Source organism: Dasypus novemcinctus, chromosome 14 (assembly GCF_030445035.2).
Source record: "Dasypus novemcinctus isolate mDasNov1 chromosome 14, mDasNov1.1.hap2, whole genome shotgun sequence".
NCBI classification, from domain to species: domain Eukaryota; kingdom Metazoa; phylum Chordata; class Mammalia; order Cingulata; family Dasypodidae; genus Dasypus; species Dasypus novemcinctus.
In genome coordinates this window covers 84,363,043-84,389,355 of record NC_080686.1, presented here as the reverse complement: position 1 = coordinate 84,389,355, position 26,313 = coordinate 84,363,043, and the positions used below count along the sequence as shown (strand labels likewise).

General features: G+C 41.6%; 1 protein-coding gene and 1 long non-coding RNA gene across 4 annotated transcripts in view; one reads left to right on the top strand and one right to left on the bottom strand.

The window, feature by feature from the left end:
• Positions 1-26,313, top strand: part of SNTB1 (syntrophin beta 1) — a 276,727-nt gene that overhangs the window by 75,593 nt on the left and 174,821 nt on the right. The window lies entirely within an intron of this gene.
• Positions 1,894-5,316, bottom strand: LOC111761198 (uncharacterized). The gene is made up of 3 exons (XR_002794626.3): positions 5,199-5,316; positions 2,977-3,126; positions 1,894-2,806 (listed from the first exon to the last, which is right to left on the bottom strand). It is a non-coding gene; the product is annotated as an uncharacterized lncRNA (long non-coding RNA).

Here is a 26,313-nt window from a genome sequence, read left to right as displayed (position 1 = left end):
GGGAAGTTAAAAATTCAACAAGTCATAATCATAACCCAGAATTAGACCCATGATACCTAGTAACCGCAGGGGTGCTGTGCGGTAGAGGAAAGAGAGTTCTGCCACGCACGGCTGCAGGTCTGGCTTCTGGTTCTGGGTCTGAACCAACTCACTGAGCGGTTCAGGGCCAGCGTCCTGTCAGTGGGCCCCAGTTTCCTCCCCTGTGAAACGACCGTGACCTGACTTCTGCATGACCACTGGGGGCCTTTGCTGCGCTGACGTCCTCTGACCATTGGCAAGGGAAGGGAACTCCCCTACTCTAAAGGAATATTATGAATCAGGACTCGAGCGCTCAGAAGTCGTCTCTTCCAAACCCTTTCCATCCAGAATTTCATAAACTGCTCCAGAGTCCTGCTATTGATCTTATTTCTAAAGCCCTGCTGTCGACCACCTTCTGCTCTCCCTTGGTCTCAAAATAAGGGGATGCTACTTCTTTTTATTGGGCATGTGTTTCCTGAATATTATGGCTACATAGTTTCTTTAACTTGTGAAAGGAAGAAAAAGAAAGCGTGAGAGTGCCAAACTTTCTTTTTCCTTAAGTACGTTGATAGGCTAGTTATCATTTGACTGGGATTTATAAAAATATAATTTATTAATTTAACTGAAAACACCTGTACTTTTTCTTCTTAGCAATTATTCATTAAGCCACCACATGGCAGGCACTGTGCTAAGTGTCTTTTCTTTAGATAGATAGATAGATAGAAAAATGGATGGATGATAGATACAGATAGACACTATTTAAAATCTTTAAATCACCATTAAAGGTGGTACCATTATTCCCACTTTAGAGAAGATGAACTTGAAGTTCAGAAATATTATGTGACTTGCCTAGGGTCACTCAACTTTTGATGGAACTAAGATCCCACTCCATCGAGTGATCCTAACCACAATGTAATATGTGTGTGTTTATATACATATTATACAACATCTAAATCATAGTGAGGAGTCTTAAGTAGGGGTAATGTTTTCATTTGTAAAAGACTGGGTTGCAAAACTGAAAGACTCATTTTGGGGTCCCTTTCAAGCTGGCCTCGAGTATTAGAATTCCTAGAACATTTCCTGGCATGTAGTAGGAACTCAGTTTGGGCCAGTAGGTTATACATCTAGGTTTATAAAAATGGGCTTCAAGTGTGGAACATACCCGTGGGGTTGGTGAGCGGGTTGGCGGTGAATTTGTGGTACGTTGAGTGAAAATGACTGCTTTTGCCGTGTCTGTGACTGCTCAGTGGGTGGGGGATAGGAGGGGGTAACCACAGTATTCAGAGTCCTGGGACATTAAACCACACTCTTTCACACTCTCTGCTTAAAAATATGTTAGTGGAAAGATTAGATCTAACAAAATTTCACTTTAGACACGTTTTTTGCAAGCCTTGCTGCTTTTCGAGGGTGATGATGGGTAAGCCTGGTCCCTGTCCCTGCTCCTCCAGCCTGGTCTGAAATCAGCAGGTCTTTTCAGTTTTTAGTTCTTTGATTAGCATAAAGTCATATAGGCAGAGCCTAGAGCCGTTTACCATAAGTGATAATTATTACAATTATAGTTACATAGGGAATTGTAACAACACATTGGGTTGGAGTTTCCCTCTTCTGAAGGCAGTGGCCAGCATTTATTAAGTAGCACTCTGTGCCACGCCCTCTGTGAAGCACCTTGCAGATAGGATCACATTTAATGCTCAAGAGGTATTTAGCTTGCTGGGTCACTTCTCGGGGAAATGGCAGCTTCAGGACTGGAAACCAGATCTGCCCGACACTGACAGGTGCGTTCCTAACACCCTCCCCTGCCTCTTGCCCAGATCAGATAGTTTTGCACTCCGTAAACACAGCCTTTGGACACCACAATAAAGAAGGGAACTTGTCACCCCCCTCAGCCCACTTCTTGGTGCACAGCCCTCAGCTTCCTGTAGCTTTTTGCAGCTTTTTAATTTATTGTGCATACAAGGAAGAAGACTTGAGGCACGCTGTGCCCCACAGGCCTGAGATCTCGTGTTATTCTCTCTTCCGTTGGTCAGCAGGTAAAAGTGTTCTTTTTTTGTTTTGTTTTTTTATTTATTTATTTTTTTAATGTTACATTCAAAAAATATGAGGTCCCCATATATCCCCCACCCCCCTCACCCCACTCCTCCCCCTATAACAACCTCCTCCATCTTCATGAGACATTCATTGCATCTGGTGAATACATCTCTGAGCACCGCTGCACCTCATGGTCAATGGTCCACATCATAGCCCACACTCTCCCTCAGTCCACCCAGTGGGCCATGGGAGGACATACAATGTCTGGTAACTGTCCCTGCAGCACCACCCAGGACAACTCCAAGTCCCGAAAACACCCCCACATCACATCACTTCCTCCCATTCCCTACCCCCAGCAGCCACCATGGCCACTTTCTCCACACCAATGCCACATTTTCTTTGATTACTAATCACAATAGTTCATGAATAGAATATCAGTAAGTCCACTCTAATCCATACTCTATTCCTCCATCCTGTGGACCCTGGAATGGTTGTGTCCACTCCACATCTATGTCAAGAGGGGACTTAGATTCCACATGGATACTGGATCCAATTCTCCTACTTGCATTTGTAGGCACTCTTGGCTCCCTGGTGTGGTAGTTGACCTTCTTCACCTTCATGTTAGCTGAGTGGGGTAAGTCCAATAAACCAGAGTGTAGGAGTTGCAAGTCTGTTGAGGCTCAGGGCCTGGCTATCACATGGTCAGTCCAGAGATTCAGGTCCCCTGGGTATACACTAAACCCCAGCGCCAACAACAGATCTGGTAAAAGGAACAGGAGAGGCTTATGAACAAAGATCATATCTGAGTCCAGCTCTATCACACAGAAACACAAACTCCAAAGTTGGGCCAACTGACATGGCACTGAACTAACTCCATCTGCCACGACCGTAGAACCTGTGGGTCTCTGTAGCCCTCAGAAGAACCAATACCTGAGGTTGTATCTACAGTAAAAGTGTTCTTGATGTGTCTCTTCTGATCTCTCGTGCTCCCATCCCCCAGCCAGCACCTCAGGAGAGGGTCTGCCCAGGAGAACCTCGGCGCCTTCCTGTCTCTTGATCCCAGCCGGTTCCCACAAAATCCTGCAGTGTAAAGAGAAAAGGAAGGGAAAAAAGTGTTGACTGAGAATTCTGGCAAACATTATTTAAGATGAAGAGGAACACTGCAGATTGACTATTGGACTCTTAGCGCCGGTGGTGCCAGGGTGCTTTCTTGTCAGCACTCCAGCTTCAAATTTTTATGACTTTTATGACTGTTTAATTGCCACCAGTATTCGACACTGCCTGGATGTGCTTCTTTGAAACACTATTGGAGGGTCGTTGTCGTTTACAGCCAGCTACATGTACTCCCTTGGTGCGAATCTTTAAAAGCTGTCTTCATTCCACAGCACTCTCAGAGATAGTGGAGACTGGCTCTGATTTTCCCTTTTTGCAGCCATCTTTTTTCCTTATGTACCATGAAAGAAAGTCTGATGGGACTGTTTTCTTTCTGCTGATGGGTGACTTTCCTTGTAATAATTATTTTAAAAGGAGTCAATTTCAAAATATTCACTGTCATCTTGCATGATATCTGAAAATCATTCACTAATTTACCTAACCATTGGAATAATTTGGGGAATTACATATTTGATATTGGTTTCAAGTCAAAGGAGGGATTAACTGACAGGGAGTGATTTTATCAGGAGAATAGCTATGGGATGGAAATATATGTTCTTTTTTTTTTTTCTTTTATAGCACAACAAACCAAATCCTTATCCAATATAATTTGTATCCACTGGTCAACAATATCTCTGAAAATGTCTAGAAGAGTAGATATAAAGAAGATAATCTGAGTGCTAGAATAACATTCAGGTTTTCAAATGGTAGCCAGGATCTCTTTAGAAATGTTGGCATTCCAAAATAGATTTTCAAACCGAATGAGCACTAGTTTTGCTTACACTGCACCAGTGAGCAAGGAAAACTTTACTTCCTGTTGCATACATGGTGAAAACAAAAGCCCTTATTGAGGCTGGGAAGGGAAGGAGGCTGTGGTTTCATATAATGAGTAATCGCACTGAACTTCAGCACCCCTACCTCCCACGTGGCCATCTAGCAGATTGATCAGATTAGTTTACAAGTCAACAGTGCTACCTTTTTTTATACTCTTGGCACCAGTGGTCTAATTTAATATCAGTGTTGATAAGAATTATTAACTTAATCGATTCTATTAATGATATTGAGGAATTTTCACATGGCACCCTCTAAGAAAGACTCTTGCCTGGGATGATAGAGTGCCTGCCTTAAGGCAGGAAGACAAACTAGATAGTGTCTTGAGATTCCTTTCAGCCTTGTGTTACTGTGATTAATTTGTGTGCTGTAGAGCCTTTTCGATGGGCCTATGGTCTGTTCCTTCTCTGTGGGACTGCTGCTACCGCCATCTTCCTTCCTTCAATCCTCTAGAATTTGAGACTGGCACCTAGGTACAGGTAGTTTGTTTAGGAGGTGACTTCAAGAAGCTGGAACAGGCGGCAGACTTGGCCCAGTTGTTAGGGCGTCCGTCTACCACATGGGAAGTCCGCGGTTCAAACCCCGGGCCTCCTCAACCCATGTGCAGCTGGCCCATGCGCAGTGCTGATGCGCCCAAGGAGTGCCCTGCCACGCAGGGGTGTCCCCGCGTAGGGGAGCCCCACGCTCAAGGAGTGCGCCCTGCAAGGAGTGCGCCCCGTAAGGAGAGCCGCCCAGTGCAAAAGAAAGTGCAGCCTGCCCAGGAATGGTGCTGCACACACGGAGATGTGACACAACAAGATGACGCTACACAGATTCCTGTACTGCTGACAACAACAGAAGCAGACAAAGAAGACACAGCAAATAGACATAGAGAACAGACAACGGGGGTGGGGGAGGAGGAAGAGGAGAGAAATAAATAAATAAATCTTTTAAAAAAAAGCTGGAACAAGGAGCAGAGAGCTTGAAACACGGTAGGAGGGAAGGTCCTTAAGGAGTATGCTATTGAGCTGGTTACCACTTTGGGCAGCTGGGGCTGAATCCTATCAGGCCCCTTTGGGGAAGTATTCAGAATGTGTATAGCATAATTGTCCCTCCACAAGTGTGAAAGCTGGGACATTATCCACTAACTGCTGCCCCTGCCCTTACCCTCCTGCCCCTCCCCTCCTTACCTTCATCTTCCCAGCCTCAAATTGGCTGAATGGGTACTGCAGCCTTGGAGAAATCTCTGAGGGAGAGGAACTGAGAAGCCTTCAGAAGGAAAGCTCTCCGTGTCTAAAGGAACTGTCCACCAGAGCTGCAGTGGAAGTCACGTGTGGCTTAAGCCAGAAGTGACCAAAGGGATGTGGCTTGGAGTCCCATGAGCGCCTGTCACGATATTCTAATCCCTTTTACTCATGACCTCCCCACCCCCATTGTTCCCACCTCCTAGCCTGCTTTCTCCGCCATGCACACTTTCTGCCTTGTACTTTTCATCCCACTGGCTTCAGTGCTCTCTTCTTTGTTTTTCTCCTCATCCCCATCTCTGTCTCTCTGCTACATTCCTAATTCATCGGTGCAATTCTGCCACCCTTAATTTTCTCTCTAGGTACTATCATACCTTGCCTTTTTATCTCTTTTCCATTTAATCAAAACAACAACAACAAATGTGTTTTCCAAAGCTCAAATCTTACTTGAGCTAGAGCCTGGACAAGATATTGAGAGCTAATTTGTAACCCTATCTTTAAATCTAGTGCTTCCTTTCTATCAAATTACTCAGGCCTCTCCTCCACTGCCTGTTCCCTGGAAGGGAATCTACTAAAAATAGCTTTCAGAGTTTGAAAGCTGGAATGTGGTAGAGGATGAGGAGAGAGCTTTATTCTCAGAGTTGCAGGAGACACATCCTCCAGCTTACCAGGTGACGAGATGCCAGCACTCCAAAGCAGCTGTGGTGTAGTGCATTCCACCTGGAACTAGTTAAAGCAGGCAGGCCTGGGCCCACACTGTCACTCTTCTCTTGGCCCCAGCCTTGTCAGAGTGCCCTGGTGGGATGTATTACACACATGTTGTTCAGGATCCCCGAAAACAGGGTGCCTGTGCAGAGTACCCAGGCCACTCCTTCAGCGGAAAGAATGGAGAACTCCACAGCCCTCCAAGAGACTGCTGTCTTCTGTAGGTTTCCTCCCAGCTTCCGTGACCCAAAAGGTCATGGCAAGGCCCTAAGTGACCTCTTCCCTTCCTGGTGAATGAGCATGAGTTTGACTCCAACTACACCAGGCACGCCTCCTTTGAGTTCCCCAAGCACATTGTCCATGCTTCCATAGCAGCAGTAACTGGATTGCAGTGTCATTTATCTGTTCATGTCTGCCTTCCCCACTAGGCTGGGAGCACCTTGCAGCAGCAACCATTTCCTAGTAATAATAATAATAGCTGCCATTTATTGGGCATTCAGTACCAGCTGGGCACCGTTCTAGGGCTTTAGGCCTATTTCATTTCTTTATATAGTTCTGCTGGATAGGTATGGTTATCTCCATTTCGTAGATGAGAAAATTGGGAGGTTGAGAGAGGTCAGGGAGCTCAGCCAAGGATATAGCGCTTTTGAGGGGCAGAATTGGGGTTTGGACCCAGTTGCCTTTTCCACATAAGCCAGTGTTCATATCCAGTGAGTTGTCTGCCCACTTCACTCACTGCTCGTGCCCGCATCCCTGTGCCAGGCAACCAGGTAGACTCGTCGTACAGTGCGTATTTAGCAAACCCCAGGCTTGTTGCACATGTGTACTGAACTCTGCATTTGGAAGTAAAGCCAGGCACACTCATCCTTCTACATGGAAGAAATGCCGTCTTTCTTTGTTCTCTAAAAATAATTCTAATCGACTTTTTGTATGGTTTGTAACATTGATGTCTATACCACCAGTCTTTGCTAAGCACATGTGTGCATGTGTATATAAAACATTATGTTCTGTGTAGCTGTTCTGAATGTCCTTTGTTCACTTAACAAACACCATGGTATTTTTTCCTATTACAATATCATTTCTCTGATATGGTTAGAAAAAATGTTGTGATAATCAGATTGGAAGGGCCTTTTATTTTTAAAGATTTATTTTTAAAATTTATTTCTCTCCCCGCCTCCCCCCAGTTGTCTGCTCTCTGTGTCCATTCACTGTGTGCTCTTCTGTGACCACTTCTATCCTTATCAGCGGCTCCGGGAATCTGTGTCTCTTTTTGTTGTGCCATCTTGCTGTGTCAGCTCTCCGTGTGTGCGGTGCAACTCCTGGGCAGACTGTACTTTTTTTGCACTGGGCGGTTCTTCTTACAGGGCACACTCCTTGTGTGTGGGGTTCCCCTACATGGGAGACACCCCTGTGTGGCACGGTACTCCTTGTGCGCATCAGTGCTGCGCATGGGCCAGCTCATCACACGGGTCAGGAGGCCTAGGTTTGAACCTTGGACCTCCCATGTGGTAGGCAGATGCCCTATCCGTTGGGCTAAATCCGCTTCCTGGATTTTGAAGTCACTACCCACCTTTATTTAAATCAATTTATTTCAAACTTATTTTTAACCATGACTTATTTTTTTCAAAAGTATCTAAATAGAACATCAATAAATAGCTTTAAGGTTATATTTGTATGAATTTATTTCATAAGTGCAACTTTATCACATTTATGTATTAAAAAGCCAATTAGAGTAATAAGACTGTTTTGATTAGACAGCAATTTTTAATTGGAAGTCAGGAATGGCAGTTGCAGTTTTATGTAAGCCTCAGCATCTTGCTTTGATTGTTTATTAGAGGGAGGAACTTGACCCACACAGGTAGTATTTGCAAGTGGTCATCATTATTTAACAGATGCTGGGTGCAATTAGCTAAGTATGTGCTGCAGGACAAGCTTTATAAAGAGCTATAAAAAAATGAATTAACCTCTTGCAGCAGTCCAAACTCTGTTGTGCTCTGACGTGTTCAAGTTTCATGTAAGACACACATATAAATTCATGTGTGCCACTTTTTATTACAATTTTTAAATAGAAGTAAATTTTCATTAATAAATGAAATCTTAACCAAACATTTATCTATCCCTTTACAGCTTTATAGAAATCTAGGCTTCCATGAATACCTAAGGTTTTCTAGAATTCGTCAAGGAAACAGCTATTTAACTTCCCCAGAAAGTCTAACCAATTTATAAGACCTGTAAAAGAGGGAGGCTACAGAAGATCGTCTCCGGGATATGCCCAAGTAGTTAAATCTCCTAATTATGGTCAGAAAATTCTTCCCTATGTCTGATTCAAGTCCCTTAAGCTGCTGCCCAAGTTAGCACAGTATGTTGAAGCCTCCTGGAAAATATGTGATTGATGACTGATAGATAGAAGCTTCTATGGAGGGGGAAGGTACTTGCTCACCCTCCTTCTCACCAAATAACTATGACAGATTCTCTCACCCACTCCTGACTGGGCAGTGTGATTGCCCATGATTAGGCAGCATCATTTTTGGAGTAGCCCAATGTCCTGCCAGAGCAGTAATGGCTTCTCTAAGTCACCTCTACATAGTAGATATTTGACTTGATATATTTTCAGTGCTGGGGTTTATAAAAGACACTGGTCAATGCCCTTCACAGCACTTAAGTGAGTCTCAAATACATCTTGTCCTTGCTCAGCATAGGATAGAGTTGATTGCAGTGGAATAGGTAGAGAGGAAATTTGACCAGTCTACTTGAGCCAAGTAGTTGTTTAGGGAGTTGAATTCACTTGTAGCAGATAGGAACAGGAGATGGGAAGTGTTTCTCTGGAATAAGGAAAAGGCCCAGTTGTGAAAGTTGTGTGACAAGAGCAGAGTCTCAGGGGGACTTTATAATGACTGCCCATATGTCGTGGCTGAGAGTGCCTAAACTTATCCCTCTGGGCCCATGTCAGACTTGTGTGAGAACTAAAACAATGCTGGGCCCCCAGATAGAGGCCAAGTGGGGAGCTGTGAGGAGAGGAGTGTTGTAGGGCTTGGGTGCCAGACAGAGTCTAGAACAGTCAGCATTGGGCTACCCTAAAGGGCATATGGGAATTTGCTCCACTGGCATGTGCTGTAGTTGGGGCTGTCCTGGGCATGGTACCTACCTTGAATCCAGTTAGTAATAACAGAAAGCCCATCTTTCCTCTGGCTCTCTTCCAACCTGCAGGGCATTCTTGGCCACCTACTTTCTGAACTGGGGGAGGGACGTATGTGACAATGTTATGACCTCTTCCCCATCTCTGCAGCAAGGCTGGAAACTTCCCTGTAATGGAAAAAGGCAAACCTTGGTGCTCTGGAGGCTAACGTTATTTACTAAGAATTCCCATCAGTAAAACTGACATCAGAGGTTGTGTATTGTGGCAGAGTTGGAACAAAAGAAGCAACTCATGAGCAGGAGTTTGAGTCAAATTACCTGGGCAATTATAGTTACCCAAGCATTCCTTTGGCTTGGTTCGTCTCTCCACAAGGACTCATGTTTTAGCTCTTGTCTTGTGCATGGGAGAACAGTCTTAATACAGAGTGGACCATCTGCGTGGGTTTTGTGGCTGCATCCCAGGCTTTGTGCAGGCAGCTGACATTTCATAATGTCTAGGCAGAACTGAAGAGAGCATTAAACTGCATTTCCATTATCAGTGGGTCCTTAGTGGCCTGAGGATTGGAACTGGAACATTCTTTTTTTTTTTGCATTTGATGAATACATTAAAAAAAATTTTGTTTTTTGTCTTTATTTTTTTAAAGTTACAGAACTGGGGAATGAACTATGGTATTTTACTATAGACTTACTGTGATCCTAGGAATGGGAGAACTGCTATCATTGATGTGGATATAGTGGCCACTGGAGGTTCTGAGGGGTGGGGGCATTTTTGGGACATTGGAATTGTACTGAATGATGTTGCAATGACAGATACAGGCCATTATAAATCTTGTCATAACTTACAAAATCATGCGGGAGAGAGTTTAAACTATATTGTAAACTATAATCCACACTTAGTGGCAATGCTCTGATACGTGTTCATTGGTTGTAACAAATGTACCACACCAATGTGGGAAAGTGTGGGAGGGAAAGGGTGTGGGGCATATGGAAATCCCTTACATTTTTTATGTAACATTTATGTAATCTAAGTATCTTTGAAAAGAGAAAAGTATTAAAGAAGAAAAAAAGAATATGTAAAATACAGTCCCCCACCCCCCCCACAAAAATCCATGGAAACTGCTATGAGGCCGTCAGTGAAGAAATTGCTGTCCAGAGATGAACAGACTGGAATTCTTGGCCTTTGCCCTCATGTGAATTATTTAGCAGTCCCCAAACAACTCAATAATAAAAGTAAAAAGTTCTATTTCCAGTGCTAAATCATGAAACTATAGAATTTCAAGTTGAGGAGAAGGTCAAGGGCATCTAAACCTAGCACCAGTCTGATGCTCAGTCCCTCTACGTGATGCTGCTAAGCAGACCTCCAGTCTTGACGAGGAAACCTTCATCGAGGGAAGTTCATGGCCCGTGACTGTGGGCATTTCTGATTGTTAAACGTTCCTCGTATGCCTACCAGAATACTGAATATCACCTGTCCGAAAATAGAGACCTATATCAACCACTAGCGTCCTCCCCAAGTGAGGGAGGCTGCATATTTGCAAAGTCAGCTGTTGCAATAGACGATAAACTGCAAGTACTGATCTTCAGAAAATAGACTATTTTGCTTAGAATATTGGTTAAGAAATCAGTTTTGTTTTGTTTGAGCGTGTGAAGAAAGTACCATTTTATTATGTGAATACTTTAAATAGGGATAAAAATTTAATATCACTAATATATGAAAAGATTTTGAAGTAAAATTTGAGTGAAATTTGATGATGATGATATGCAAACCTGCACAGAGTATATTCTTCATCTTTTGGCAGTCAGTGACAGAATGTGCTTGAGGTAGGAAATTTATTCCTGTATTCATTCATTTATTCATCCACTCATCAAATATTTATTGGGACCAACTATTGGCTCAGACCTAAAATAACAGAGATACATGAAATTCTGAGTTTCTTCCTCTAAGAAGGAACCCAGAGTCTACTGGGGCCCCCGGCTTGAGGTAGGTTATTCTGTCTTAGTGCTTGACATCTAGATCATGGTATCCTGCATAGAAATTTAATCAAGTCCCAATTGCGGTCTTTGTTTATCATAACTTTCAGGCATGAAGGGTTTGTTTCTCACTTTAAAGGTGACATCTTTCAATTTTGAAACCCAAGTCTGTCTTTCTCTCTTTTTTAACCACTTTTCTCCCCTAGATGTACAATTCATTGTGATGAAAACTAATTTTCTGATGTTTTCTGGACTCTGTTGAACAATGCCTAGCTTTACTTTTTTGATAAATTAAACAAAACATGAGCATTGGATAAAAATAAAGTGCAAAGCCACTTAAATATAATCAATTTATCCTTCATTAACAGCTAGGATAATTAGCCAAATTCCCTGCTAATTCTCACAAGGATCTCCTGAGCTTAATGAGACCAAACACATGTTTTGATTTTCATGCATTTAGGCTAAATTTGTTTGGGGGACGTGAGTGGGCTAAAGTTGAGTCTGGATGACCTTGAGTGTACCTCATTGAAGGAAATTGAGTTATGCATACTGAGGAAAATAAGAAGAGAAAGTTACAAGAAGAGGTTGAATATATATGTATTTTACAACTCTTACAGGTGTGTGTTGAAAGAGAATTTGACTGTGATGGGGATTTATGTCTTTTGAGCACGTTAAAATTCTCCAATTTGTGCTATTATTAGCGCATCTTTTCACATGAACCCGAGACTACTGACAGATCAAGAGGTTTAACATTTCAGATCCTGTCAGCTTTCAGCAAATGCAGTAAATATCAGAGGTGGCTTGTGTTCAATGTAAGAACAGGTGTTGTTTCTGCAGGACGCATAGTGCAAACTCATACCCATAGGCTTGAGGTACTTTGAGGAGAGTCTCTTCTATACCTTGGTCTAAATGTGATTTGAAACCTTCCACTGTGCTGTTTTAATACACTTGTATATCCTAATGTATCCCTGTAGAGCATTGCTCTTGCTCAAGTTGCCATCTCCAAAACTGAGGTGTTAGCTCAGTTAACAGAGGCTTCTGAACTTTTCTCTTGAGGGTGCAGAATTTCTATTTACATCTCAGCCTCTTCGATTCTTGGGAATAATATTTGGAATTACTGCTTCCTCTCTAGATTTGCAGTGCATGCTTCTAAGGAAGAAAGCCTCTGCCAGAAAGAAAGGATTGAAACATGCACCTCAATGATCTGTTTCCTTCTGGAATGTGGATTTATGTACTGTGGCCAAGTCATCTTCTGTGAGATGCAGTATTAGTAGCATACTTGTGAGGGCCAGGCTCCAGCTCCTTTGGAAAAATTGCATTATACAGCTGACCAGAATTGACAGCAAGGGCTTTGGATCCTGCTAAGGCAAGCATTATGGATGACTTTGCACACAAGGCTTTCTCGAATGCAGTCTTCTGATGTAGATGGGGCTCCACCTTTATGGTGGTTGAAAAGGAATCTTAGAAAACAGGGAAGATCCTCTTTGCATCTTTCCAAAGGAAAGAAAAAAATTCTCGTCTTCTAGGCTAAAGTCAACCAATTTAACCAAAAATGCTAAATATACACATTTCTGGCATGGGACGACTATTATAAACATATAAAAAGTGTGATTTAAGAGGCAGTAATGATGAACCCCTTTCTCCAAAAATACTCTAGTCTGTGACATATTTGGATAGCCCTTTCCTTTGCTTCAGTACTCTACTGTTCCTGAGTTTTGTCTTTGGAATAATAAATATTCCTTTATTAGTCCTTTGTAGGTAATAATGTATGTTATCTCCTTTGATGCTTGCATCAAATTGTTATTATAAAAATTGAACTTTATCACCATGTGCTGTCACATGGGTGAATCTCAGAAATATTAGGCTAATGAAAGAAGCCAGGCACATATAAAAGTATATACTATATGATTCCATTTATTGAAACTTCTAAAATAGCAAATCAGATTTGTTGTTTTTTGGGGTGAGGAGACTGAAAAGCGGCATGAGGGAAATTTCTGGGCTGATAGAACTGTTCTGTGTCTTGCATTCAAACTGTTTGAATAATATACTTAAGATCTGAACAGTTCACTCTTTGTAAATTATACCTGAATTTTAAAAATTATTGTTTCTATCAGGTATATGGAAATAAGGATACTGAGACTTAGAAAGATTAAATGACGTTTCCATTGTTTTGCAGCCAGAAGAGCTGCACCTCAACTCAGCTGATCCTAACTCCTAAGTCCATGCTAAAACAATTTCCAAAAATGATAATATTTAAAGTTTGTAACACTATAGAGTAAAAGAATTTTTCAGATACTTTTCTTTCTGGGAATAGAGATACGATGTCTGAAAGCACAAGAGTGGGTTCTGGAAAGGACAAAGAGAAGGGGCCAGCCTCATAGATCTGCAGTGTGTCATGATTAATTAAGGCTAGTGTTGGAATCATGAAGCCTTGGGGTCAAATCCCCACTCCACAACTTATTATGAAGTGATATTGGAAGGTTAACTTGTCTGAGCTTCAGCTTCTTCACAAATCAAACAGGCTTAATATCAGGGCTGATGTGAAACATAAATGTGATAATTTATGGACAATTCTTACTGTCCATGAATTTTCAAGGAAAGTTTGCTAGTATTAGTCACAGTTTTGGTTAAAGATGGAAGAAATGCCCCTGTTGTATTACTGTGTCTTAAAATGTGAAATCTTTGTTTGTACTGTAACTTTACAACTATGTAGTTAGTTTACCAGCTTATTAGAGAATGAATATAACACTAAGATATAGCAGGTCTAGTGTTTCTCTCCCTGACTCCTTGTTTTGAAATAGACATTATTAAACATTTTAGGATGGTATTTTCCCTCATTCATCTCTAGTTTCTGGTCGAGAATTCATTCCAAGTGTAATTCATTTCCAGTTCTATAATTCCATGAACTCTGGATATGATTCACTGAAATATATCTTAATATTTATAAATGATTATGGAACTGGAAAGAACTATTTCTTGGAAGTATTTAGTGTATTATGTAGTGTAATGTGGTTCAAATTTCTTAAAGCAGCAGATTTCATTAAAAAGTATTTGGACATTACCCAGTGATTTAAAAAGAGTCTTTTTTGATATATGACAAAAAGGACAAATTGTTTTGGTAGTAGTAGTTTTTCAGTTTCTGTTATTATAGAAAGCATATTTTCTGTAAAACATTAGACTATAATATTTGACCCTCTTGAACCTGCTCAGGTCACAAATTTTGCCTGACTTGTATAAGCTTGTCCAACTAAGTAATATATTTAGATAAGCATAATCTGTTGAACAAAACAGAGAAGGGAAGGAAAAGTTTGGAGCCTGATAGAAAATTAAGCACTTATCATTTTCCATCCAGAAATACTTTTAACTCTGGTTCAAGATACCCAGCTGCATGTGCAGCCACTGTTAACGTGGCATGCTTGCATGGAGGGAACCTTGGACCTCCAGGGGGATTGATGAGGTGCCCAGCCTGTATTTCACAGCTGGGTTGTCCCATTTAGCAACCTTTAAACTTTGATCTGCAGATTGCTGGGAGGCTTTGCCTCAGAGCAGGAGTTCCTAACCAGGGTTCCGTGAGCTAGAATTGAAAAAAATCAATTTATTAACTTTGTTTTTTCTGACCTCTAACTGAAAACTAGCATTTCCTTCACTTACTCATGTATGCAATAAATTACAGTAGTATTCATTTCACCTGACTGGCAAAGGGGTCTGTAGAATAAAAAAGGTTAAGAACCCCTGCCTCAGAGGGATGTTGGGTAGACTTTGCTTAGGGCAAAACAATTCAGAATGTATAAAGAATTTAAACACGATTTCAGAATTATCCAGTATTTAACTTTTACTCACATGGTGACAGTTCAAGTCTTCTTTCTACCTGCAGAAACTTGAGTTTCACACCTAGACTCTGTTAATGACATCACCTTATTGACACTTGTCTACAAGCCACAACATGCATCACAAAGTGGATCTGAGATATTTTTCAGGCTACTTGCCTCAAGCTAGTTAAAGCGCTGGTTTGGATCTCTGTCTACAAATACCTGGTTTCCAGTATTCTACTACTGTGGCTTGTCCCTAATACAAGACAAAAAGATTCTTGGTTTGGATTCTTCTCTAAGTGCAGGCAGACACCCTGAAATATTTCCTGGCGAGATTCATATTGGCGCCAAGCAAAGTAGCCTTTTAGAATATTTCCGAATATATGCTAAATATTATCTAAATTAATATGTATGGCATGTATGTGAGCTATGTGTTATGAGTTCTCAGTTTTCATATGCAGATACCAAGGCTAAGGAAGGTCAGGAAATGTTCCAAGTAGCCATTGTGGAGGAAGGAGGTACATAAGCCCGTTGGTTTGACTCTGAAGTCTGTAATCTTTTAACTGAACTAGAATGGTTCTTGAGTGACCCAGTAAGCTTCCTGTTGTTTAGTTTCAGCTTTCCCTTTACGACACCCACAGCCTCTTCCCTCTTCCTCCCTCCTCCAAGGTTAGGTCAGAGAATATAGATAGTGTTCAGAATAGGAGGAAGGGTTTTAGTCATCTGTTCAGCTCAACAGCTAATTCCTTTTTGAGATTTGATCTTTAACTTTTGCCCTTTGGTTGGTCTCCAGCTGTTTGCAAAGAGAGTGGAGGATGGTGGGCATAGGGATAGCTTGGAACTCAAGAAAAGATTGCTAAGGTTGGAACCCCTGGCCTAAAATGGCTCTAGGATTTTACACACCTGCTATTTCAGTCTGTTGTCTTCTCTCTGTCTGTTTCTGGAAGGTTTGTCTGGAGAGGAAAGGGCAAAGGGAATTACCATTTATGATACACTTTTTTTATTTTCATACCAGATACTTTACATATATTATCTAGCATAATACTCATAAAACCCCCATTAGTATTATTATTTTTTCTTTCTAGAGAAGAAATGGGAGGCTTAGCGAGCTTTAGCAACTTGCCCAAGGTCTCGTAGCTCCTTGGTGAGAGAAGATTCCAAGTCTGATGTGATTCCTAAAGCCAGGTTAGCCCAGCACCGTGGGGAAGAAGAGCCTTGGAATCAGATCAAGGCTTGAATGGAACACCGTGACTTTGAGGCTGTGGAGCTTAGGTAAATCGACTTCTCTGTCCCTCTATGTCCTCATGTGTAAACTGTAAATAAAAAGAGTACCTATCTCACAAAAGTTGTGAGAATTAAGAGGCAATCCATGTAAAACCCTGGATGTTTAGTTAGCACTAAATAAATGTTAGCCCTTATGATTGTTATATATTATATCTTCTTCCACTGGGGCAGATGTCAAGCTCTGACCTCTCTCCAAAGCTTCAGACTTGTAACTCTACTGCCTGTTGACCTCTGTTTCTTCATAAAAGTTCTGTCCACATCTCAAACCTCACATCTCCAAAACTAAAATAGTTCACTCTCATACCCCAGACTTGCACTTCTCATATTCTCTGTTCTGTTTAATGGCATCACTGTCTACCTAATTATCCAACATAGTTAAAAATCCTAAGAACAATAGAAATTCAATGACTGACTTGCTCATGACCACACAGAGAATTAGTACCCCCAGCCCGGATGAAAATTCACTTGTAAGTTCTAGGTGCTTTATCTTCCACCTTATTATTTATTTATTTATTCACTCTCTCACTTATTCATTATACAAATTCATTTCATATTTTTAACCTTTCATTCCTTATACCTTTAATTTCTTTTTCATGTCTTGTTAGCCCTGGCCAGGACATCCAGTACTGAATAGAGTAGTAAGAGGGGATATCATTATTTTGGTCCTGATTATAAGGAGATGCTTTCAACATTTGCCCATTTAGAATGTTTGATTGCTGGTGTTTTTATACTGGATATTCTATATCAGTTTAAGGAAGCTACCTTTTAACTTTGGTTTACTAGGAGTTGTGTGGTTTTGCTCTAACTGCTTGCTAGAGAATATAAAATGAATTTTCTTAATTTATTGATGTAATTATATGGTTTTCTCATTTTATTTATATAGAATGACATTTATAGATTTTCTGATAGTTAACCAATCTTTCATTACTTAATTCAACCATGACCATGCTCTAGTGTCTTCTGTATGTCTTGCTGGACTGGGTTTGTTGGTATTTTGTTTAGAATTTTTACATTTTTATTTATGAGTAAAGTGGGTTGACAGCTCTCGTTTCTGAAATTGTCTGTGTTGGATACTGTTATTAAAGTTATATTAGCTTCACAGAATAAATTGGGGCAATTCCTTCTTTTTTTTTAAGATTTATTTTTATTTATTTCTCTTCCTTTCTCCCCCTGCTCCCCCCAGTTGTCTGCTGTGTCCATTTGCTGTGTCATCTTCTGTGTCTGCTTATATTTTTGTCAGTGGCACCTGGAATCTGTGTCTCGTTTTGCTGTGTCATCTTGCTGCGTCCACTCTCCGTGTGTGTAGCACCATTCCTGGACAGGCTGTACTTTTTTCACACTGGGCAGCTCTCCTTACAGGGTGCACTCCTTGCACGTGGGACTCCCCTACGTGGGGGACATCCCTGCATGGCATGACACTCCTTGTGCACATCAGCACTGTGCATGGGCCAGCTCCACACAGGTCAGGAGGCCCTGGGTTTGAACCTTGGGCCTCCTATGTGGTAGGTGGACACCCTATCTGTTGGGCCAAATCTGCTTCCCCAATTCCTTCTTTATTCTCTGAAATAGTTTGATTAAAATTTCAATGATCTGTGCTTTGAAAATTTGGTAGAATTCACTATAAACTATTTTCCTGATGTTTTTGTGGGAAAAAATTTAATGAATGCTTCCTTAAAGAGTTATAATACTAACCAGACTTTCTATTTGAGCCAATTTTAGTAAGTTTACTTTTTTTCTAGGAATTTGCACATTTCATGTAAGTCCTCAAATTTATTATAATAAAGCTGTCCATGGTTCTTTTGTTACTTTTTTATAATATTTGTGATATCTGTGGTTTTTTCTCCTTTTCTTTTATAATCCTATTTGGATTTTTTTGTTACTTCTTTTTATTTCCATCAAACATGCTAGGGAGTTTGTCTGTTTTTATAGTCTTTCCTGTACTACCCTTAGCCTTTTTCCTATGACAGATGTGGATTATCTGTCCAATAATTTAGTTTTTCATCAAAGTCTGTAGATTTAACCACTCACCTCATTGTTCACTAGCCACAATAACCAGGCCATGCCACCATGTCACTTAAACCAGTTGCATGGTTATAGCTGTGGCTATAGTGAAAGGGACCTTCAGATTATTTCACAATTTTGGGGATCAAATACCTGAGGTAAGGTATTTAAACGTTTTCTCAATTTGCTTTTTATTGCTATATTTACCTATGGCTTTATTCATTATAAAAAGTTGTATCCGTTCCCTGGCGTTCACCATCATCTCCTTCCTACTTCATTTTTTTAAAAAGATTTATTTATTTATTTATTTCACTCCCCCCGCCCCCACCCCAGTTGTCTGTTCTTTGTGTCTATTTGCTGTGTGTTCTTCTTTGTCTGCTTCTGTTGTTGTCAGCGGCATGGGAATCTGTGTTTCTTTTTGTTGCGTCATCCTGTTGTGTTGGCTCTCCATGTGTGTGCAGCGCCATTCCTGGGCAGGCTGCACTTTCTTTTTTTTTTAAAGATTTATTTATTTATTTAATTCCCCCCTCCCCCGGTTGTCTGTTCTCTGTGTCTATTTGCTGCGTCTTGTTTCTGTCCGCTTCTGTTGTCGTCAGCGGCATGGGAAGTGTGGGCGGCGCCACTCCTGGGCAGGCTGCACTTTCTTTCGCGCTGGGCGGCTCTCCTTGCGCATGGGGCTCCCCTACGCGGGGGACACCCCTGTGTGGCAGGGCACTCCTTGGCGCACATCAGCACTGCCCATGGGCCAGCTCCACATGGGTCAAGGAGGCCCGGGGTTTGAACCACAGACCTCTCTTATGGTAGACGGACGCCCTAACCACTGGGCCAAGTCCGCCGCCCCTACTTCCTTTAAAACAAACAGAAAACCCTCCTATCTTGATGACTCAGCATCAGTTGAAGTTTCTAGAGTTTTACAGGAAAGACTTGGGAGGTTTCACCCTTGTTGCTGTGATAGCTCCAAAGAGCTTGCTTAGGCCTCTCCTTTGTTATCCTGATCTAGTCCTTGATGGTCACTCTCCTGACAGGGTTTCAGGCAAGACCAGATGAAGTTTGGCTGTTAGGAAGAAATCCAGTACCTCAGATGGGTCCTGGAGGCATCAGCTGTTGAGGAAGACATGTTTGTGCACACGTGTGTGATAGGAGCAGGAAGAATTTGGTGGGGGATGTTGTTAGGCTTTTACCTCCTGGGTCATGGAAGTCTCAAGCAAATATATGCACAGATTATAAGCTTTTTAGTTTGTGCAGATTTCATATGGAAAGGAAATAAGCCTGCAGTGAGATTGTGCACAAGGAAGTGTTGTAACTTATAAAGCACTTTCAAAACATCAGGTATTATAACAGTCATCGGGTGGATGGATCCTGGTGTTTCAGAGCCTCCCCACCATCTCTTTCGCCTTCAGGTGCTTCTAGAGAATTGGCTTTGCTCTGCCTAGGGTGAAAAAAAATTCTCAGACCTGGCCTGAGCCTGCCCTTGGTAATGATGCTTTGTTTATTTAATGTGGTTTTCTTTTTGAGCAGTAACTGCAGATTTGCGGATCCCCACATTTGAGTTGCAGGATGTATTACCAAGCTGCACCTGGGATAACAGAGTTTTATTTTCCTGAGATACCTGTAAGAAGGACGTGAGAGAGGCAATTCCTGCCTTTTGACGTAAAGCACCATTCACATGTGTTCTTCTGTCTAGGAAAGGATTACAAACAATATTAGGAATTGAGTATTCAGACATCCTTTCTGCTTGTTACTCATTTCCTGTCTTCAGATGTTAGGGTATAACTGTTAAAATAGTTACTTTATTTTCACAAGGAAGAATAATTATGCCTATTTGCAACGAAGAGAAACCTGTTGGCAAATCATTGAAGGATCAAATCTGTAGATGTCATTAACACAGGTCCACTCAGCACTTACTAAATTATTTTGAATGAGCTTTAAACTGTATTTGTTTGTGCATTGAAATTGTATAGCAAGTCCCAGCTTTTTTGTGTGTGTGCCTTTTTCCCCTGGCTTTAATATAAAATCCTTAAATGTAGGAACTCATGGTCGACTGATTATCCATCCTGTAATATCTGCCCCACATAATGCACAGAGTATGGGTTGATTTATGTGCAATGAATGAATGAATGAATGAAATACTTTCAAACACTTCTTATTTTTACAGTTCCTAGAGTTAGAAAAAGGATTGGTATCCTGACAATGTGTTTTCTCACTGAAATCTCATAACACTAGCAGCAACATAATAGCCAAATTTGAGTGTTAAGAGTGAATGGACACAGAGAACAGACAATGGGGGGGGGGGGGGGCGGGGGATAAATAAATAAATAAAAATTTGCATTCTAAGTATGTGCCAGACACTGTGTATATATATATATATATTTTTAAAACCCTTTAACAATTCCATAAGATAGGTAGTACTTTTATAGATGAGGAAACCAAGGTAAAGCGTGGTTGCATACCATGAGCAAAGAAACCCAGCTTCAAAGTGGAAGATTTGAGATTTAAACATAGATCTGCCAACTCTGGAGCTAATGTATTAAATCACTGCATTCATATACCTCCCTAAGGAAGATGTTGCTTTCCTGATTTTACAGATGAGGATTTTTTAAAACTCACATTGCTTACAAGCTGTCCCATCCTCACAAATAATAAGTATATGATACCATAGAAATGTACAGCTTTTCACGGGGTTTACAACCATGACGTGTCCTCACTGTATTGGGTGTCTAGATTAGACAGCTCAATTTATCACAATCCAAAAGATATCCTAAATCATAACAACTTAAAGGGAAATTAGAAACAATCTAGAGGAGCATATGTGACTCAAGCAGTTGAGAGCCTGATTCCCACATGGGAGGTACTGGGTTTGGTCCCCGGTGTCTCCTAAAAACGAAAATACATACAACAAGCAAACAAACAAAAAACCAACTCAGGGGAGCCTATGTGACTCAGTGGTTGAGGGCCAGCTTTCCACCTATGAGGTCCCAGTTTCAATCCCCGGCCCCAATACCATAAAAAAATTTTTTTTAATTTAAAAAAGGAAAGGAAAGAAAAGAAACAATCTAGTCTTCCACAAGTAGAAGAATCCTTTCTGCAACATCTTTGGGAGACATCTCATCTAGTTTCTGCTTGAATGTCATTAGCAACAGGAAACTCACCACCTTACATAGTTTATATTGAACACTAATCTTACTCCTATAATTTGTATTCATTGATCCTGGTTCTGCAGAGATACACAAAAGTTATCCCGACCCTTAGTTTTTGAGATCCTATCAATCTCTTGTGTTCTAGGTTACATAACTTGGTAATTGATGCTTATGTTGCTTATTATACCTTCATAGTATTTTTTTACTTATATTAACTCATTTTGTTCTCCCATTGATCCTATGAGATAGCTGAGAAATTGACATGTGGGAAAGCTATGTAGTTTGCACAAGGCCTCAGAACTGGGTTGAGGAGCTATGATTCACACCTAAGCAGTCAGAATCTAGAGCTGATGCTCTCTACAACTGTGCCTTAATGATTCTCATTTGATTTTATTTATGTATGGTTTCTTTATTTCTTGATGTTCACAACAATCTTGTCACCCTCCTCACCCACATTTAAACATGGTCTAACCTATTAGGGCTTCAGGTATGGGCTGATCAAGGCAGTGATGAGGGGCCTTCCTCTCCTTTTCTGGACACCGTACCTCTAGCCGTGGAGCCTAATATCCCCGGACATTCCTAGAACCTTTTTCACATGAACTGTCCTCCCCATACTACATGCTACAGTGATTTTTATTTTGACTGATGATAGGACTTGCTATCTTATCCCTGTTGTATTTCAAATCTTTTTAGTTCCGGTCTGTATTAGTCTGCCGAAGGGGTAATGATGCAAAATGCCAGAAATCTGTTGCTTTTATAAAGGGTAAAAGTTCACAGTTACAGGGCCGTAAAGAGTCCACCTCAAGGTTGCTTCTTACCAAAGTTAGTGGCCTGATGTTGCCTTCCCCAGCCTTCCTCTTTCTCTTAAGGCTCCGTGGACACAGCCTCTTCCTGATGACAGCTGTGGGCTGGCCTGGGGCTTGTCTTCAGGGCTCTTCCCCCCCCCCCCCCTCCCCCCAGAATCAGCAAGGACAGCCCGCTCTCTCCTCCTGTGTCTTCTTGAGTGAGTGTCGTTTATATCCGCCCACCGAGGGGGGGGGAACCCACTTTGAGTCACGCCCTGCGACGCGGTCCAATCAAAAGCCCTAATTTTATTTTATCAGGTAAACTTAAATCCTTTGAATTGAACACAATCAAAGGGTATCACACCCAGAGGAATAGATTCATTGACAAATATAATCTTTCTCTTTTGGGGATTCACAAAAAAAGTCCTGAACTTTCACAAGGCCTTTGTGACATTCTTAAAATCATGACATTGCTGTCCAAGGCGTTCCTCCCAGCAGCTCAAGTAGTCAAGGCAGCATCCATTATGCACAGCATCCATTAGACTCACCCATTAGGACCTGTAGGTGCTGAGGGAATGTGAACCAGGAGCCCCATAAAACCCCAATGCCAAGTGACCAAGGTCCCAGGAGATTCAGGCTCCTTTTTACCTGGTTTTTAAAAAACGATTATTTAAAGCCAAACATTTGCATTGTATCTGTTTTTAAGATGCTCAAACTAAAACATTACAAATGAAGAGATCTCTTGAAAGCCTGATTTCTAAAGATTCTGTGGTTTGGAGAGAAAGGATTCAGGCATGACCACTTGGCCGTGTGTAGAGGCAGCTTCCCAAGGTGCGAGGAAAGTGTGGGAAAGTGATTAGAAGCAGGAGCCTTGGAGCTAGGCTGCCCCAATGCAGACCTCAGCTATGCTGTCTGCTGCTGTGGAGCCTTGGGCAGGTCACTCAACTCTCCGTGCTGCATTCTCCTCTCTTGTAAGGTGGGAGGAACAATGTGCCTACTCTTACATGAGCTTGAATACTTCAGACATTAAGAGCAGGGTCTAGTATATCGTAAAAGTAATCAATACTCGTTACTTATTTTTATTGTTCTAAAGCTGGAGTCCGCAAACAACAGAGTGTGGGTCAAATCTGGCCTGCCACCTGTTTTTGTAAATAAAACAGATACTATATGGCCTGCCAAGTCCAAAACATTTTCTCTTTGTCCCTTTACAGAAAAAATGTTTGCCAGCCCTGTCCTAGAAGAGAGAGGCATGGATGCCTGACTCTCATCTGTTTTGGCTTTAAAATCTTACAGCCTTGGACAAGTGACTGATACTTTCTGGGCCTCAGTAATAAATAAATAAGACAACTCTTCCTATAGAATGAATACATGCAAAATGATTTCTTGGAGATCCTAATAGTTTTATCAGTCTTTGCTTAATAATTTCATGTTTTAAAGCCAGGCGTTTGTGCTAATTTCTGTGGCTATCGATGTAAATAGGCAAGTCCCTAAGATTTTATTTTTTTCTAATACAAATGAGCCATTACCAGGTGCTGGGCCGAGTTCTGAGCCCTTGGTGTGTGTTAACTCACTTAATCTTCCTAAGAGTTCTCCAAGGTAGAGTACTCAGGGTGCTATTTATCCCTGTTTTACAGATGGGGAAATGGAGGCATCAAGAGGTTGAAGAAATTTTTCCAAGCCCACACAGTTGGCAGGTGGCAGAGCCAGGATTTGAAACTATGCCATTTGGCTCCAGGGTCTAGAGATTTAACTTCTACTATACTCATTCAACTTTGAGGACCTGATGGTTCCACCAGAAAGACCTGTGTGCAAAGAAATAAGTGTATGTGATGTGTAACTTTTTAAATGTTTGTAAAATCATCAGCATAGTGCCTGGAATGGAATAAACCATCACCCCCATGCCCTGATGCTGTTGGTAGCAGCGGAAGTTGCTACAGGTGGTTGGAAATTAAAGGAGGTGCAGGAGAAGTCAGGAACAACTTCAGGAAGGGGGTCTTACCTGACCTGAGACTTAAAAGACCCAGGCGGGGGTTGCCGGAAAGGTTGCCATGCAGAGGAAATCGCATGTGCAGAGATCAGAGGCAGGAGAGAACATGGCATGCTCAGAGAACTAACCAGTATTTCTCAGTGGCTGGTGTGTGAACCATGGGGGCCCAGAGATAATTGGCTGAGATGAGAGCAGGAACCAGGTGGCGAGGGGGGACCCAAGTCTTCTGCTCTGTGTCTCTTTCAGAATAGTTTACAGAGTCTGGAATTACAGTTGCCTGTATTTGCCTGTTTGTTTAATGTCTCCATGCTTCTACCCTGGAGTATAAGGACCTCCAGGTAGGGAGCCAGTCTGTCTTCTTCGCTGTAATAATTCTCACTGTCAGACCAGGGCTGGCCCCATAGTAGGAGCTCATTAAACCTTTGTTGAATTAATGAAGCACTTAACCAATCAGTGTGCTTCTGGGTGGTTGTGAGACTGACTGTAGGACAGGAAACCTTCCCTAGATGCACCTGGCTTACTGTGGGCACAGTTTTCTTGCTTGGCTGAAGAATCAAGGCAAGTCACATGGAATGGCTAGGTTGGCTAAAATAGAATAATTCTGAGACAGCTGCAAATTATTAAAAAGTTCACGCCCAGTTTATTTGACTCCCACCTTCACATACTACAACCGCGCACCCTCACCCACAATGCCCTTTTGACCTCCTGAGGACCTCTTGGCCATCCTTCAAAGGCCTCTTGAAATCCTGCCTTCAAGGACCCACCTGACAGAATGGAAGTGAAATAAATATCAGGAAGTGAATGAAGATAATGATTTCTCTAGACAGCTCTGCCAAGCCAAAGAAGACCTAACTTGAATACATGATCTCGGCTTCATTTCGCATTTGCCAGGTGCCCGTAGGGTTTGGTTAAAAGTCAGAAGGCACACCTGCCTAAGGCCGTTGTCTAGAATTTGGCGCACATTTTAACAGGGCTCTTTGTTGGTGATGACACAAAAAGCAGGGTGAGGACAGGAATATTCTTTTTTTTTTTTTCATGCTGCCAAAAAGGGCAGCTTCCCAAGAAATCACTGAATGTTTAAAAAATAGGAACCTTATTTCCCTCACTTGACGGATGAGGAGAAAGAGGCCCAGGCTAGTGAAGTGACTTGCCCAGGGCTGAGGAGCTAGTCTGTGGCAGAGCTTGATCTGTAATTCAGTCGCCGACTCCCAGGGCTAAATTCTCTCTCTACTGCATCACACAGCCTCCTGGGACTTTCGCTACAGTTTCTGAGAAACTTATATTACCTCTTTCATCATTTTATGATTTTGGAGGGGGAGGGCGGAATAGTGACAATTTCCCTCTGCATCTTTCCTCTCTGAGTTGACCTAGGAAAATCCCATTAATGAAATGCCTTATATTACATTTTGTCAGCAAATTCCACTATCACCAGCCTGTTGCCACCTTGAACCATGTCACCAAAGGTATGAAAACCCAGATTTCTTACCTCCAACGAGATCCCCTTTCCCGTTCATCACATTAGAAAATACATGTTTTGTGTTCACATTTCCTAGAGTAATTAATTTTTTTTCCCTTCCTATAATGTGGAAATCCCTTTTCACTGTTTTTGTTGTTATTTTTAAGAAGAAAACTTGAACAAATCAGAGGAACTTCCTGGCTCCTCAGAAACCGGGCTGTCAGGAGAGTGATTGGATTTGCCTAAAGCACTTCCTTAACAGTGGCCTGTATGTGCTTTTCCTTTCAAATGTCATCTGGCTGCCCCAACAAAGATTTAATTGTGGCAACTTGGAGCCCTCGAAAACCAGGGCTTCTCTGAGTGTTCTTTTGAAAACCTCACAGCTGTCTGTCCTTCTGATGAAAAAATGCAAACATACTGAAAGTGGCTTGACAGACCTTGGTTTGAAGTCCACTTCTTAGGGCTCTCCTCCCCTTTCTTGCAAATGAAGATTGGAATTTTAATTGCTCAGCCACAGATTTTAATTCATAATGCCCAGAGAGAGCATGGTTTATTAATTAGTGCTGATTATTAGGTGCCCTGAACCAGGGCCTGGCTGCTGCTTGATCAATTTCAACAGCTCTTTGCCTAAAATTACTGCCTGTAAGCATGTGGCGGTGTAATTTCACAGTCACTAGGTGTTCAGTTCTGCCAGGTTAAACCTCTATTATGAATACTATTATAGTGTCTTAAAGGTGTTTATTGAAATGCCATAGTTTAGTAGTTCAGGCTTAGAAAATCAATCTCTCTTA